Source organism: Ictidomys tridecemlineatus, unplaced genomic scaffold, assembly GCF_052094955.1.
Source record: "Ictidomys tridecemlineatus isolate mIctTri1 unplaced genomic scaffold, mIctTri1.hap1 Scaffold_1742, whole genome shotgun sequence".
NCBI classification, from domain to species: domain Eukaryota; kingdom Metazoa; phylum Chordata; class Mammalia; order Rodentia; family Sciuridae; genus Ictidomys; species Ictidomys tridecemlineatus.
Window position 1 is genome coordinate 1,288 of NW_027521510.1, and position 16,213 is coordinate 17,500.

At 54.4% G+C, this 16,213-nt stretch overlaps 1 long non-coding RNA gene across 1 annotated transcript; it reads right to left on the reverse strand.

Moving 5' to 3' along the window:
- Positions 1–241: 241 nt before the first annotated feature.
- Positions 242–8,197, reverse strand: LOC144372858 (uncharacterized). Its single transcript, XR_013432710.1, has 2 exons — positions 3,950–8,197; positions 242–1,028 (listed from the first exon to the last, which is right to left on the reverse strand). It is a non-coding gene; the product is annotated as an uncharacterized LOC144372858 (long non-coding RNA).
- Positions 8,198–16,213: the final 8,016 nt, after the last annotated feature.

Genomic DNA, 16,213 nt, shown 5'->3' on the forward strand with positions numbered 1-16,213 from the left:
GTGTGTGTGTGTGTGTGTGTGTGTGTGTGCATGCGCGCACGTGCACCTATCTGCTTCACAATCATCTCCTCTACTACAACTTAAGAGTGATGAATGGGGGCTGGAGTTGTGGCTCAGTGGTAGAGTGTTCGCCTAGCATGTGCAAGGCACCGGGTTCGATCCTCAGTGCCACATAAAAATAAATAAATAAAATAAAGGCATTTTGTCCATCTACAATTAAAAAATCATAGGAAAAAAGTGATAGGATGGAAATGATATCTATTTTTGCTTAGTATTTTCATACCTCTGATACAGAACCTGGCATACAGGAGGCACTCAATAAATGTTCACAGAGTGGATGAATCTATGGGTGAATGAAAGCTGTGATGCATTCAGGAATCACCCAAGGGTCATCGGAAGGGTTTGCTGTCCCTCGACTACATCTGTCCCCTCACCTGGCTCGGCCACCTCTGGTGTCACTGATCTCTGGAACGCCCCGGGCACAGTCCTGCAGACAGACCCATGAGGTCCCTGGGCTTTCTGAGGCCAGGCCACCCGCCTGGGAGTCTGTATTTCAGTTTCTCTGTTTGATTTCCATCACGGCCCTCTGCAGGCCAGGGCTGTGGATTCCCTGTAATTAAGCCGGGGCGGATGGCAGCCTGGGCGGGTCCGATATTTCTCGAGTCGGGCGTCTCATCTGCATGGCCCACATTTCACCCAGAAACGGGGCAGATTCATTAAAAGCATGGCCAGACGGCTTCCTCTTTGCTGGCTTGTTTGCCTTCATTTAATGAGTGAATAAATAACGGGCCTGTGCATCACCAGCTCCTGGGTGGAAGCGATCGCTGGGCTCGCTCATTTGCTTGGAATCACGTGCTCAGTGTGGGAGCACCTTCTGCCTGTGTCTCCCTGTCGGGGGGCCGGGGCTGGCCTCTGGGGGCTGGCGTTCATCTTGGCCTCACCTTTGAGAGCAGCAATCCCTCTTCTGGTCCTCCAGGGCCTCGTTGGTGCACAGAGAAGGCTCGTTTGTGGAAGGGGACCCAGGGACCCTGAGAAGTAAATGAGACTGTTGGCCCATTAATTCTCTGAGTGCACCCGGGGCACCTGGGCGTTATGGTGTGATTACTGCTGAGAAAGTCTGAAGTCCTACGTGTGCTTGCAGGAAGCACTGCACAGGCTGGAGGGGCTTTGCTTTTACCTCCTGACCCGGGCCTCACTCGGCCCTGGGAAGCCGAGAGGGCTGTGCTGGAGCCTCTCAGTCAGTCCAAGAGGTAACTGACCCTGGAGGCGTCATCTGTCACCTGGAAGTCACTAGCAAACCTTTACTCTGGATGTGAACTAAAGATAACCAGCCCCCTCCCTCCCCCAGACCCGGGCACTCCCCAGCCCTCCATGACCTCTGATGATTGTACTCTCTCCACGGTGGGTTCCCCAGACTCGCACATCACAACGTCCCCTGCACAGAGCTCCGAGGCTCGCCATTGCCCTCCGGGTTCAGGACAGGGTCCTGGGCATGGCACACAGGACCCCCATGTGTGGTAGGGCCCTGTGACTTCTCCAGCGTCATTGTTGCTCTCTCTGTGTCCTGCCTTGCAGTCCCCTGATGGCCCAGGAAACCACTTGCTCTGTCCTGCACACACCCCGGGGTTCCCACCTGCACACCGTCACCCACAGTTTTCTGCACCTCTCCCTGGGACCATCTCGTGTTCTTGAAAGGTAGGAGAGGGAAGGGCAATCCAAGGCCCCGGGGAGACCCACGGGTTGCATGACTGCATGATCAGAGCCCGGAGAACGCGACGGGGTGGCGGGCAGGGCACCGTCTCTCAGGGCAGCAGAGGCCACCCAGGCACAGCCAGCGGTGGCCACGAGGGAGTGGGGGCTCCATGCTTTCGGGTCCACAATTTTTCAGGAGAAGCTAGGAATCTGGATGCTCATTTTAAATCTTCCATTTTAAGCATGTACGTGTGGTGGCTCCAGGCTCTCTGTGTAGCCCTGGCTCTTTCTCTTGTGTTGGAAGGGTTGGTAACAGGCACCTCCTCTGTGGTCACACCTGTGCTTTGTGGTGACATCGTAGCTGTGGGTCACCTGAGAGCTTTGGGGACCAGTCTGCGTGTTTCTGGCAGTTAACACTGGAGAGAAGTAAATGTGATCACAGATACCTCTCTCTCTCTCTCTCTCTCTCTCTCTCTCTCTCTCTCTCTCTCTCTCTTTTCTATTTGTAAGCCTATAAATAACACCCACTTGAGAAAGACTGGGGGATAATGCCATATTTTTTTTAACAGTCAAGAAAACATTTTTTTTTTGTTTTTGAAGCCAGACTTCTTAAAACTGGTCATAAGAGAAATTGGCATCCACCTGTGAAAAGCAGTTTGAGACGGAACACTCCATCCTGCCACCTGAAAATACCCATCACCTTCAGACCTGAACCCCCAACACGAGCACCTTGAGTGGATCACAGCATGGAATAGGCACCCCCTCTGCAGGCCCCGTCCCTGGGAACCAGCCCTCCCCCAGAAGGGAATGTAAGATGTGCTCTAGTTCCTGAGAGTTAACATAAGTCCGTGTTGGGTTTTTTCCCTACTGATGCTACCAACTTGTCGCAGTTTCTGTAAAGAGAGAATTTGGGCCGAGCCATGACTGAGTCTATTGTTCCTGATAAGAGGGTACGAAAAGAAATTGAACAACTGGTCTAAGACCATCTCAGAACCTCAAATGTCAGAAAGAGGTACTTGGATGATCCTGCCAGGTGACAAACTGGTCACACGGGAAAGGTCAGGCCCCGATGAGGAGGGCAGCCACTGTCCAGCTCCAGCTGTGGCCACCTGGGAGAGCCAGCCCAGACTTACCTGACCAGCTGATGTCTACGGTGTAGCCAGAAACCCGCGATTTTATGTAAAACATCCTAACGGCTTAAATGTTGGCAACCAAGTCACTTAAGTCAACAAAAATCAGTGTTGGCAAGACGAAACATTAATGTCCTATAGCTGTGACCCATCCCTGCGCCCACCCCTGGCTGGACCCGCCTCACATGTCTGCCTCCCACCCTGCCTCACACGTGATGGTTCCTTAAATCATAATCGGGAAAAATTAAACCAAAGCCCCAGATGCCTACCACAAGGCACAAACCCCAAAGGCCAATGTCACCCAGACTCCTTCCGGCTGCCCCCGGAGCCGCTTATTTTGAAATTGCTGGAGTTGAAAAGAACCCACGCCTCCACCAGAAGCAGACTTCCCTCCCTCGAGGAGGATTTCCGCAGCTCGTTCTCGGGGGGCAGGGGGGCAGGCCTCCTGGGCTCCCACCTCTGGCCTCCTGGCCGCGGGCAGCTCTGCTCACGGAGACCCGCTTGGCCTCTCCGCAATCCCGACTTCCCGGGGCCTGGCTTTTGTTGGTTTCCGCTCTCCAGAGCAGGCATATTTCATCCCAGCAGCTTTTCCACATCAGCACAATCTGTTGTGCCTGCACCGATCCCTCCTGGGCCCTGGCTCCATCCTGATTAACTCTATTTATATAATTTATTTGGGTTGCCTGCTTCCCATTGGGAGAGATCGATACAGATTTAGAGGAGAAGTGAGAGTATTTGCAGCCACTTCAAGTGCTGATCAAACCCAGGGCGGGCTGCGGGGGTGCCGTCTCGGAGAAGAGCCTCTGCGGGACCCTCTGGGTCTCCTCTTCCCCAGAAATGGAGAGCGAAGGAGTAAAGAGGATGAGAGGGAAGGAAGGAAGGAAGGAAGGGGGACAGGCAGGGAGGGAGAGAGGGAGGTGAAGTGAAAGGGAAAAGGGAGGAGGGGGGAAGACAAAGAAAAGTGGCCAAACCTGCTTCCCAGCTTGGGGGTTGGTGCCAAACCAGTGTCGGCAGCCTCTGGCTGAGCTCTGAGCAGATGTCTGCGAGCTGAGACTTGACCAGGAGCAAGCCACCGCAGTGTTTGCTTATACTGTTCCCAGGTAGGGCGGGGGGCACTGGGAGCTCACCTGTGTCAGCCGTCAATGCACACTCTGAAGAGCAGCAGGAACTGAGGGCGGGTAGTCTCTGCGGGGACGCTGGTGTCCCTCCCCTGGGCTGGCTGGGGTGTGCTGGAGGGCTCTCTCCTGAGCTGAGGTTGGCTTGAGGGCACCGTCTTCTGAGCTGGACCAAATCACGTGTCTGTGGGAGGATGGGGCCAGGGACCTGGGTCTGGTCTCAGCCTCCCGGCCTGAGTTCTGGCTCTGAGCTCGGCCTGTTTTCCTTAAGCCCGGGGAGTGTGATGGAGCAAGCCCTGTCCCAGCCGGGCGTGGTGGCACGTGCCCACGATCCTGGCTGCTCAGGAGGCTGAGGTGGGCAGATCAGGAGTTCAGCACTGGCCTGGGCAGCATCTCAAACAACAACCAGCACATCACCAAAAAAGCACCGATCCAAGGAGATGCAGGGCCGGGTCATGCCACTTATGTGGCCAAGGACGGGCAAGGGGGGGATGGATCAGGAGGCCCTGGCAGATGTGGCTTCGCACACACCCAGGCCTGTCCTTCTGCACTCAGAGCTCACCGCGGCCTCCCAATCCACGGGGAGTCTGGGAGCTAATTAATCAACAGAACTGCTCCGATGCCTTCCCACAGGAAAAGAGATGTGTACACCACTCAGGGACAGAAAGCAGCTCCAAATAGATGGGAGAGAGAAACATCTAGAGAAATTAGGGAGGATATGAGAGGTGGGGAGTCCTCGCTCAGCTGGCTAGAAGGTCCAGGTGTGAGCAAAACGAGGGACAAGCCAATCACTCGCACACACACACTCACGCACACGCACACACACTCAGGCACACACACACACACACAATCTGTTCAACAAAAGACCATATAAAAGAAAAGCTCCTGAGAGACTGGCATGGAACATTTACAATCCGTGTGCTAAGCCAAGGGTCACTATTCCTGCGCTCTGTTAGGAAAGAAGATCAGCAACCGGTTTGCAAATGGGCAAAATGCATGAACAGGCAATTCAGGAACAGGAAGTCATTAGACACTACTCAGCTCCACTGATAATCAGGAAAGTGTAAATTAAGACACCTTGGTGCTATCGCTCATTCCAGATGAGTGTGACAGGGTTGAAGTTGCGTATTCCTCTCACAGTGTAAGTGTGGCAACATGTATTAAAATTCAAAATATCCTTACCTTTACCACTAGCAAGTCCCTTTTTGGGGGGGGGAGCAGGGGTACTGGGGATTGAAGTCAGGGGCACTCCACCACGGAGCCCCATCCCCAGCCCTATTTTGTGTTTTATTTAGAGACAGGGCCTCACTGAGCTGCGTAGCGCCTTGCCATGGCTGAGGCTGCCTTTGACCCGTGGACACAGGTGTTCCCAGGGCTTGCATCAGAAAATAAAGCCAGGGGTGTCTGCTGGCCTGCGAGGTGGGATCCGACAGGGGAGATGGATCTCAATTTCATTGTCACTTCTGAAGTGTGACAACACAGTGGCGGATATTTAGCAGTTGGGAGAATTTAGCGCGCTGGCAGTTGTTGGAACAATGAAATGTTTTTGTACCAACTGGTGGACGGGGGACCCCACCGTCCTGACCACCCCACCCTGGGCCCTTCCCTGGGGCTGCTCCCTCCAGGCTTCTCCTGCCCCGGCAGTGGAAGGGCCAGCGTCTTGGCCACCGGTGCTGTGCAGATAGACCCAGATTTGGCCATCAGTGTCCCTTGTCTCCCAGGGACCTGTGCTTTGAACATCACTCAACAGCAGCAATGTATGGCTATGACATTTTCAAAAATCAATGCACAGTGACATGGGCTCTCACACCAGCCTGTGCTTTTGCCTCTCTGTGCTCATGGCCAGTGTCAAGGTGGGCCCCTGGGGGTTGCAAACCGCTGTCCTCTCCTGTACCTATCCCTTCTGGGTGGCAGTCTTCAAATTCCTCTCCACCTGGGGCTGGCTTGGTAAATAGTTGAACCTCTGAAAGAGTATTCCAGACTTTTAAAAAGGCCTTAAATATTCCCTTCCCAGGCTTGTACTGCAGCCCACCGGGTATCGTCCTCAAATTCTCTGCTCAGAGTCTCCTGGGCCCTGGAAGTCTTTCAGAATCATACCAGGCATGCACACCTACCTGGTGATGCCACAGGGTTTCTAGGCCTGGCCGTGGATGGCGGCCAAGCCCCGATGTGTACAAGTTGGAAAAGAATAAAATGTCCCTGTCCCCAAATAAATAGCAGCGCCAACAACAGATTTCAGTGTACCAGAACCTCAGAGCCTGGGAGGCCGGAGCAGAAAGACTGAGTAATTGGCTTAAAAGGGTGAATCAGGCTCCGCTGAGCTGGAACACAGCAGGAACCTTCTGTGTGAAAGCAGAGACACGGAACTGGGAGACTCCGTTTCAGGACTGAAAACAGGGCCCGGGGTTTCAGAGGGACCCATTTCACAGATGAGCTGCCCAGGTGCAGGGAAGGTGCTTCTTTTGCGACCTCAAAAGCATCCAAGTTGGCTGGGCAGGGGGAAGAGCAGGTGCCTCTGTCACTACAGGCCTCCCACGTGTCCATGACAGCAGGTATTTCTGTCCCCAGCAGACACCCGGATGCAGAGGGAGGGTGGGAGGCTTGGGTCTCTGACGTGTGTTAGAAGTCAGTTCATTTCCAGTCTCCTGAGTTACACGTCCACCCGTGTCTAGCGCGTGTCAAGACTCGGTTCGTCTCGGGTGCTGGCTCGCAGGCGGGGTTTGCCAGGCTTGGCCTCTCTCCACCTGAACACCCCCTGCCCTTCTCTGGCGACTCTGCCTGGCTTTGCGCTGTCAGTGAGCACGAGTCGGAGGTGCGATTCCTGAGCTGGGCCGAGAGAGTCCCGCTCGACTCCTGTGCCGACTGACAGCTGAACCCCCGCAGGCCAGTGATTCTTCAGCTCTGCGGTGGAGGACGATGGCTCAGAACCCTTCCTGCTCCAGTTTCTGGGAGGGGCTTTTCTGGGACAGCTTCCCTCCAATCCTCAAAGGGATCTGCTGCCCAGATGACGATGCAGTGTCCTGGGGTCTCTGAATCAGATATGCACGACTCTGTCTCTCCTCAGTCCTTTCACCTGACACCATGCACTGAGGTCCCCTGGGGGTGATGGTGGCCGGGTGGGGACAGTGGTGGGGCGTCAGACCCCGGCTCCTTCCTCCACGGAGCTGGACTCCAGATGGAGACGCAGACGTTGAACAAGTCAGGTGATCCATCGATACGACTGGCAGAGCTCCCAACAGCGAGGACCAGGTCAATGGGACGTGTTTCCTGGCCTCGTCCAGATGAGGGCAGAGCTCCCAGATGTGGTCCTGAAGTTGACTAAGGAGTCTGAGGGGCTGGTTGGGAGGGGAGGGGAGAGGAAAGGCCTTCTCAGTCCTGCCCCCGGGACTCAGCCAGATTCCACGTGGCCCACAGACCAATCAGCAGGATTCCCAGAGCAGCAGCACCGCCCAGCAGGGAGCTTCTGGGAACACAGGCCCCTGTCCCTGTCCCTGGTAATGAACAAGGATGGGGATTTCCAACAAGACCCCCATGGGGGATTTGTATTGGCATGGAAGACGGAGGAGGTCACTGCAGAGACTGGAGCTCCAGGATGGGGTGGAGGTGATGGTGGAGATGGGGCTGGGGAGAGCAGCAGGGCGGACCCCCCAGATTCTGTGGCCATGTCAGGAATACAAGGAACACTAGGGCTAATCAATGATAATGCTGCGGGCCAGAACTCCTGATTTGCCATTCTGAGCTTCGGGGATGTGTGCATGCAACAGGGCGGAGGAGTTGCTTGGGATCCCCCTCCAGCCCACATCATGCATGAAGGGGGCTAACACGCCCTCCGTGGCCGGGTCTCGGGACGGCTTCATGGATCGTGGTCTGTAAGGCGCATAGGTCCAGGCTGGATGTGTAGGAACGCGGTGTTGACGTCTCCTGGAGTCATCCTTCACTCTGGTCCCTACAGCAGGATAGCTGGTGATGTCACCCTGAACAGGATGTGACCCACAGCCAGAGTCACTCTGGGGAACCTGGGACTTGGTGATCTGGAATGATCAAGATCAAAGCGGACATCAGGGGAAGTGCAGGGGCCAGAAGAACAGGTGGTATATATACACAATGGAATATTACTCCATCATGAAAAAGAATGACTTTATGATTTTTGCCAGTAAATGGATGGATCTGGAGACTACCAGGCTAAGTGAAATAAGCCAATCCAAAAACAAACAAACAAAAAAACAAAGGCCGAATGTTCTCTCCGACATGTGGACACTAACACAAGGGTGGGGGGGAGGGCAGAATAGAAGTTCACTGGATTCACTCAGGCGAATGCCGTCTCCCTATGAACCACCCACCACACTGCCCTGGTATTGCCCACTGCAGTGTGTGGTCTTGGCCGAGAGCTTGTGTCTGGTGCCCTGGAACCCAGAAGGCTAAAATGAATGGCTTCTGGGCTATCCTGGGACTGTGCACAGGTCTTGTTTTGCCTGAATGTATTTTTAAAGAATTTGTATCAAGAGCTTCTATTTTGAAAAAATCAGAATATTTTATATCAAAGTTCAGAACCTTGGCTTCTTAGGAGAAGGTGAAAAAATCAGCAAGACCGATCTCTCATTTCCTTCTGGAGAAGGCAGCTGGGGTTGGGCAGCAGCGCCCCATTTGGACGAGGCACAGTTTTCCACAGTCTCCACCACTCCTTAGTACCCCGAGCTCATGCCTCTCCTTCCCACTCATGGCTTGGCCCTAACAGACCTCCGTGTTAGGACCCCTGCTCTTGGCACCGAATGGTCCCATCCCTGGGACCAGCTCAGGTTCAAATCCAAAGCTCGGTCTACCTCAGAATGTGAATCCAAATCAAAATCTGTCGGGAGGTCTGTCTCCCAGGTCTCAAAGAAAATCAGCCACTTCCCCTTCGGCCTTAATTTCCTCCTTTATGGAACGGCCAAGTGACCCAGCAGCAAATCCCAGCCAAACATGAGCATCGGGGCTGTTCCTTCAGCGCTGAACCCGAGGCTGGGCTCCTCCAATAACTCTATTCGTTTAAATCTAATTACCAAATGATTTTTAATCATTGTAAAATAAATTCACTCTTCATGTTTGGAAATGTTAAAGCCCTAATTTAACAGCAGCAACCAAAAAAAAAAAAAAGCCTTCTAATGGATTTGCACTAAGAAATGGAACAAGGCCGGTGTTGTCAGATGTTCAATAATTTAACTGCAAATGAAGTGTGCAAAATACAATATTTGTGTCATAAACCACCGGGCCTGTCACATAATAGGTTTTTGAAGAGTCACGTTTCACGCCCGGGAGCAACCTTCTGTTGGAAGCGAGCAGCGGCCACACTGACGCTCACGGCCCCGTTTGCTGATGGAGAGCAACGCGTCTCCCCTCGCCCAGGGACGAGAAGCCAGGCCACGCGCCACTTCTCTGGGTGCCACCTTTTGGGAGCAGTGGCTGGAGTTCATCCATCTGACGGCTCCATAACGGGACCCACGCTCAGATTTCTCTGAGATGTGGCTATGAGGGACTTTGTGGGTCCTTTACGATCACTGAGCGCGGTTGCAAGAACCATCACCTCCCCGGAAAAGGTGTCCAGATTTGCGTCCCCAGCACCTGTGCATATGTGAGAGGCAGGAAAGCTTATAGGGGAAATGAAGCTGCTGTCAGCTGACCTCAGACAGATGAACATAGATTATTATCTGGAGCGGGACCAGTGTAAGGGTAGAGTCTTGAAATGGGGAGGCGCAGCCGGGGGAGGAGGCTGGGAGGAGAGGCCTGGTGGTGGAGGCCATGCTTCCTGCAGAAGGCTGGGGTGACGCAATGCAGCACTTGACCTTCTGTGGTTGGAAGGAGCATCGCTGGGGGAGGGGCAAGCGCAGAGGACAGCCGGGGGCCTCCAGATGCTGGGCAAGGCCACGGGCTTCTCCCCCAGAGCCTGCAGCAGGAACGCAGCCCCTGACCTTGGCCTCAGCCCACCAGGGTTCTCCCTGTACACTGTCCAGATAATAAACCTGAGGTTCGGAGCCACTGCGGTTAGAGATACTCCACTGCAGCAGCACCTGAAAGCCCATGGGTCTGATCTAAAGCTATATCTTACGAAAAATAGCAGAGGAACAGGCCCACCGGCTTCTTGTATGCCAGAATAGCAGACAGTAGACCCACCAATGCCCCCGCCCTGCTCCCCCGATTTTGCAATGTTCACTTGTTTGTTTGAATTTTAATGTCTTTCCAATCAGGAAGCATCACAATTGAAGAACCCCCTCCCACCCCAGTCTCCGCTATCAAAATTGAAAGCTGTTATTAAGCAGATTGTACATTTTTATAATCATCAGGTTTTTGTTTTTTTGTACCAGGGAATGAACACAGATGTGCTTTACCAAGGGGCCACCTCCCCAGCCCTTTTTATTGTATTTTTTATTTTGAGACCGGGTCTCACTACGTAGCTTAGGGCCTCCCTAAGTTGCTGAGGCTGGCTTTGACTTGTGATCCCCCTGCCTCAGCCTCCTGAGCTGCTGGGATGACAGGCGTGTGCCACGGTACCCAGCTGCAAGCACCTTATAGCACACAAAGTGTTGTTTTAAGAAAGCACGGATTGACGGTCCTGTCGGGAGCCAGGCGTAGCTGCCCGTTCTGCAGTCTTCCTAAGAAAGGGAACAAGGGCCCAGGCCCAATAAACTGTACAAAGACTCAGGCCAGTGCTCCATTGAGGCTCCTGGCTAGCGCGGGTGCGTATGCCTTTGAGTGGACATGGAAGTGCGGTACCTCCTGCATCTTATTTTTCTGCAAAACGGGTCACATCACATCCTTATTCTGTGCCTGAGGAAGCTGAAGCTTAGGGAGAATAATTCATTTCCTGGTGTCAGGAAATACCAACAATTTAGATTGAGGGGGGTGTCTCTCGGCCTCACCTTATTGACGGTTTGGGCTGGATGATCCTTGGTGGCAGGGGTCTTCCTGTGCGTTCTGGTACGTTCAGCAGCGTCTTGGTCTCGAGCTGTCACAAGCCAGAGCACACGCTGTCCTACTTGTGACTGTCCAAACACGGCTGAATGTCCCCAGCGAGGGGAGGAGCACAGTGACCCCCAGCTGGGACCCAGTGGCTCACATCAACAGACGTCACATGGATGTTTTCTTAAAGTCCGTCCACAAGGTCTTCGCACTCCTCTTTTGGAGTCGGAGCCTAATGCTGAGAGTCTCCAGTAAGGGGGGGACTTCGTGGCTTCCTTCTAACAATGGAACAGGGTGGACGTCAGAGGGACATGTGGGAGCAGGTCACGGAAGGCACGTGGGCCTCCCTGGTGGTCTCCTTTCCAACTGCCGTCTCATGTGGGCCCACAGAGTCCCCATGGTCAGTTTCACATGGCGAGGACACGGGCTGGGGACACCTGAAGGGTGGGGCTGCTTCAGGAACTGAGGCCTCCTGCTGACAGCCAGCAAGGAGCCCAGTGGTCCATGCTATAGAGAGAGCCGTCCCAGAGACAGAGCCTCCAACCACTGACGTCCTCACCTGACGGTCAGCTTTGACCTCCTCAGAGACCCTGAGCCAGATCTACCCAGCTCAGCTGCTGCGGGACTCCTGGATCCTGGATGCCCAGAGAGCATGCTTGTGTTTCATCCCTCCAGGCTTTGGGCTATTTGTTACGCAGCGATAGGTAACTAATACAAAGTAAGCCACAGGCTGAGGGAAGAAGCGATTGGTCCGGAATGGCTGGGGCTTGGGGTGCAGGGCAGAGCGGGTAGAAGAGAGTGCACAGAAGAAGACTGGGAACGCAGAGCAGGGTCAGTTGGCTACGGACCTTGAAATCCACGCTTCAGGGGGCATCAGGATCCGGTGATTCTCCTCTCCACTCAACACAAGTCGATGACGTCCCCACCCTGCTCACCTCTCCTCCTGGCTTTCCATCGCTGTTTGTGTCAACAGACACCGAGGAGAGCAGGGGGCTCCGTTTCCTTTCTGATGCCTAGCGGGTCAGTCTGGTCTTTCACCACTGTGTCCCAGTAGTGTCCCCAGCCCGAGATGCACACACACACACACACACACACACACACGCACACACACACACCCCTAACGCTCCTGCAGCCCGGGTGCCGAGCTCCCCTACCTGCTGGGTCCTCTTGTCGTTTTATCCTCGGGCTCCTGCCCTGGATACTTCTCCCCATCTCTGCCTCCCGGACTCCCTGGCCTCTACCCTGTTTTGGAAGCCTTCTCTGTCCTTCGCAGCCCAGGAGGTGTGACACCCTCGCGTCCCCCTTTTAGTCTGAGTACAGTGACCCCGGTCACCCCAAAGATGGAAGGTGTCTAATAAATATTTGCCAAACAGGTGAATAAGACGCTCGGTCGTCAGGCTGCTGCCCAGCGCCACCAGGAGCGCCGAGTCCTCTGGAGCCGGTGGCTGGTGATCTGTCTTGGAGGCTTTCGGAAGAGAAATCAACCTGGCATGAGGACGCCTTATCTTCCCCCGGGACACGCACACCTGCTGGTGCAGCTGGACATAAACACGGGTCGAGCAACAGCGCATCCTAGTCTCGTCCACAAATCACCAGCCGGTTCCCCGCCCGCGACCGAGAGGCCTGGTGTGCACGGGCTTTGACACAGGACCTCGTCTCGCTGATTCATGGGCAGAAACCCTGAGACGTCAGTCCCTTCCCACCCATGGCCCCAGTCTTTTCTCGTGTGATGGGGAAGAAAAATGGCAGGAGGCCCAGTTCCTGGTCACCTCCAACAAGCTCGATGCTCTTTGGTGCCCTTAAGGGGTTGAGGATCTGCTTTGGTGACCTGGGTTCGTCTGAAGGACTCAGCTGGGGAGACCTGAAGGACGGGGCTGCTTCAGGAACGAGGGGGCAGAACGGGGAGCCAGGAATTAGAGAATCCCACAGGATGGACATCATGACGTTCAGGAGGGTTAGGGGAGTCCTGCAGAGCATCCTTGACTGTGTGGACGGGGGAGTCCCTCAGTGGTGTCCGTGGGGAATGGACACGTGGGCCGGGCACTTGGAAGCTGCCCTCGGCCTCCCCCGGGGCCTGCCTCGCTGCAGGGACCACGAAGGCCACGTCCTCTGGGCAGAGGCTCTAAACAACGGCTCGGCCACCGCTGGGCTCTCGGGTCCCGCCCGGGCTCGGGAGGAATGAGGGAGCTCCCTGACCTTCTCTTCCTGCAGCCCCAGGGTCCTGTGCGTGTCCCTGGAGGGGGACCCGCCCGCCTTCCTGTCCCCCGGGGCCTCTCCTCTCCCTGCTGCCCGGCAGCTGGAGCGGGTCCTGCCTGGCCAGCGGAGAGCGAGGGGGGCTGTTTTAAGACACCCTTTACCCCAGGCAGCCTCCAGCTACTCCTGCCCTTCCTTCCAGTGATCCCTGTGTCTAAGGCACACCGAGGCGGGGGCCAGTCTTGGCCTCCTGCAGGATTCTTCTAGAACTCCTGCTCTCCCAGGGCAGCAGCGCCTCCTGACTCCAGTGCCGGTGGTGGGTGGTGTGGACCGTCCTCCTCAGTCGCTGGCCCTCAGTGTCCCCGCCTGGGAAGGGATGGCGGGGGCCCGGGCTTCAGGTGGACAGAGCCCCAGGGTGAGAAAGGTCAGGCCGAGAAAGAGGAGATGGCCCTCAGCCTGGCCACGGCGGGAGAGAGAGAGAGAGAGAGAGAGAGAGAGAGAGAGAGAGAGAGAGAGAGAGAGAGAGAGAGAGAGAGAGAGAACAGGCACAGGAGACCGGTTTCCCCATAATGGCAAAAAGAAAAAAAAAAAAAAGAAATGGCATCTGTTTCTGACACCGGCTTTAGGTTCCGTGTCTAGTGACATCACCCAACTCACAGACACTGGGAGCAGGAAGGATGAGCACAACTCCTCCTAACGTGGCCTTCAAATGATAAGTGATATTTATTAAATGGTAACTGGGCAGGACCAGCGTTAGTCCAACGACAAGGATCCCTTCACTCGCTACAGCGATCTCACAGGGTAGGAATTACCACCACCCTCTGTTTATAGAAGAGGAAACCAAGGCTCAGAGAGGGTAAGCCACTTGCCCACCACCACACAGCTGACGAGTGGTAGAACTGGATGCAGACCAGGGCCTGACTCCAGAACCTGAGCTCAGAAGCTCCCCATGTGGCCCTCTCTCCCCTGGGAATGTGCCTCCCGGATCCCGTCTCCCCACCCCAGCATATGCTCTGAAGAAACCGACTCCCACAGACAGCTGTCTAGATGGTGTTGATATTATAAATGGTATGACGGAAAAATAAGGAGATGGCTTATAAATCAGGCAGAGGGAAGTTATGATTCTTCTGGACACTCTAATCTATCTCCCTGTAATTGCCTGTATATGAAAGGCCTGCGTGGGGTTATCCGAGTGCCCGGACTCGTCGCGCAGGTGAGACTGCAATTTTAGCGACCCTTGTTACACAAACCACAGCAATCAGTTCTACTCTGACACTCCGACACTCCTGGCTTCCAAAAGGGATGGAAGTGGGGACGGAAAGGCATCTGTCCCCTTTCCTGTTCCAAACCAAAGTGCAAAGGACAGCATCCTTGATTCCAAAGACAGCCCGGGCCCCCGGCCACACCCAGCGGCAGCAGGCAGTCCTGGGGGTGCTCTGGGAGGAGACCCCAGCTCCACTTCTTCACGCCAACTTTTAACCTCTGGCTCCAGAAACCCTAATTAAAAATTCATTCTGAGTTTTGTAGTAAATCTGACAGTGATTCTATCTCCAGTGGCAGTGGCAAGATGAATAGTGCGCCAGGTAAGCCCCGCAGGAAAATGACATTTTCATTAGCAATTTGCCGGGTGTGAAATTCCCACCATGATGGAGCATTCCGGAACAATACGAGAAACCATCCCCCTGGGATGACCCATTCTGCTAATTAACGGGGGACACTGGTGGGATCGAATGTCTGCTACCCAAATTATGGGTCGTGTTCGCGGCGGTTAATTTGTAGGCACCTTGCACAGAGAAAATAAGTCGGGACCCAAAACAGTAAACAAGCTGACATAACAAGATGATTGCAGCCTATTGCAGTCCAGGAAAAATCTAATCTGGTCTCCTAACAGCATCGCGGTCTTTACTGTGGCTCACGGGCCCCGATTCATCAGCCCACTCCGCGAGCTCTCCCTGCCTGTAATCACTCACGTTCCGAGGAGGCTCGGAACAGGTATCGACTGCAGGGCCTGCCATCCATCCTGGGCCCCGAAGCCCTCCATCACGCCTCCCTGGCAGTCTGGGAAGCAGACGGTGGAAGGGGAACTTGGCCGGGAGGCACTGGCCTCCCGAGAGACTCTGGGGGGAGGGAAAAGAGGGAAAGCCCAATTCTCAGTGCCAAGGGACAACAGACCACTGGCATCACACCTGTCCCTGCTCAGCTCCCACAAATGTCCCCTGTGATCTGTGCCATCAGGCTACAGTCCTGAAGGACCAGGACTGACAGGGACACCCAGGGACGGGGCTCGTGACTTACCCCTTACCTCAAGCCCATGCTTAGACCCCTTTCCGATGACAGAACAGAGGCTGGCAGAGGTAAGGCGAGTCACACAGGTGAACAGATGCTGAGGGCCATTACCAAGTAGGAATGACGCATCGAAATTTCCTTGCCAAGCGTACCCCATGCTGCTTAGAGGACATTCGATGGGACATTGCATGCATGCTTTCATAAGGTGACCTTGCTCAAGGACCAAGGCGGATCCGGGTTTAGAGCTGATCAGGTTTGAGGAAGTAACCTGCTCCTTGAGTTTAAGGCGTTGCCAGTTTAAGACAATGGGTTTTAGGGAAGTTGGAGGTTGAAGATTATTGCTGGGATTAGGGTGTTCCTGCTGCTTGTTCCCGTTGAGTTCTCGTGAGATTAAAATGGGATTTGGAGATAGCCTCGTGGAGTAGGTGAATTGTGCGGGCAGACGGCAGAACGAGATTGCCCCTGGACCTGTGTGGAGGCGGTGTGAGAGCGGGAATAAAGAATTGCTGTTTGAACCTGCAAAGGTGTGTGGTGGCTCGTGATTCTGGGGCCAAGCCCAGACATTGCCAAACAGATGACCTCTAATGCAGACTATTGGAATGCACAGCTTCCAATTTTATTTTAATTGAAGTAAAGTTCACTTAAATAAATTGACCTTTTGAAGTGTACAGTTCTGTGACATTGACTCTCTTTGCAGTGTCGTACAGCCACTCCTCTCTAGCTCCAAGACATGTGATCACCCCACAAGGAGACCCCGAGCCTATTAAGTAATCACACCCTGTTTCCCCCACATCAGGGGTCCACTAGTTTGCTTTGTATCTCTATGGATTTTTCTTTAAAGCAGTAGAAACCTGTATGAGTCTG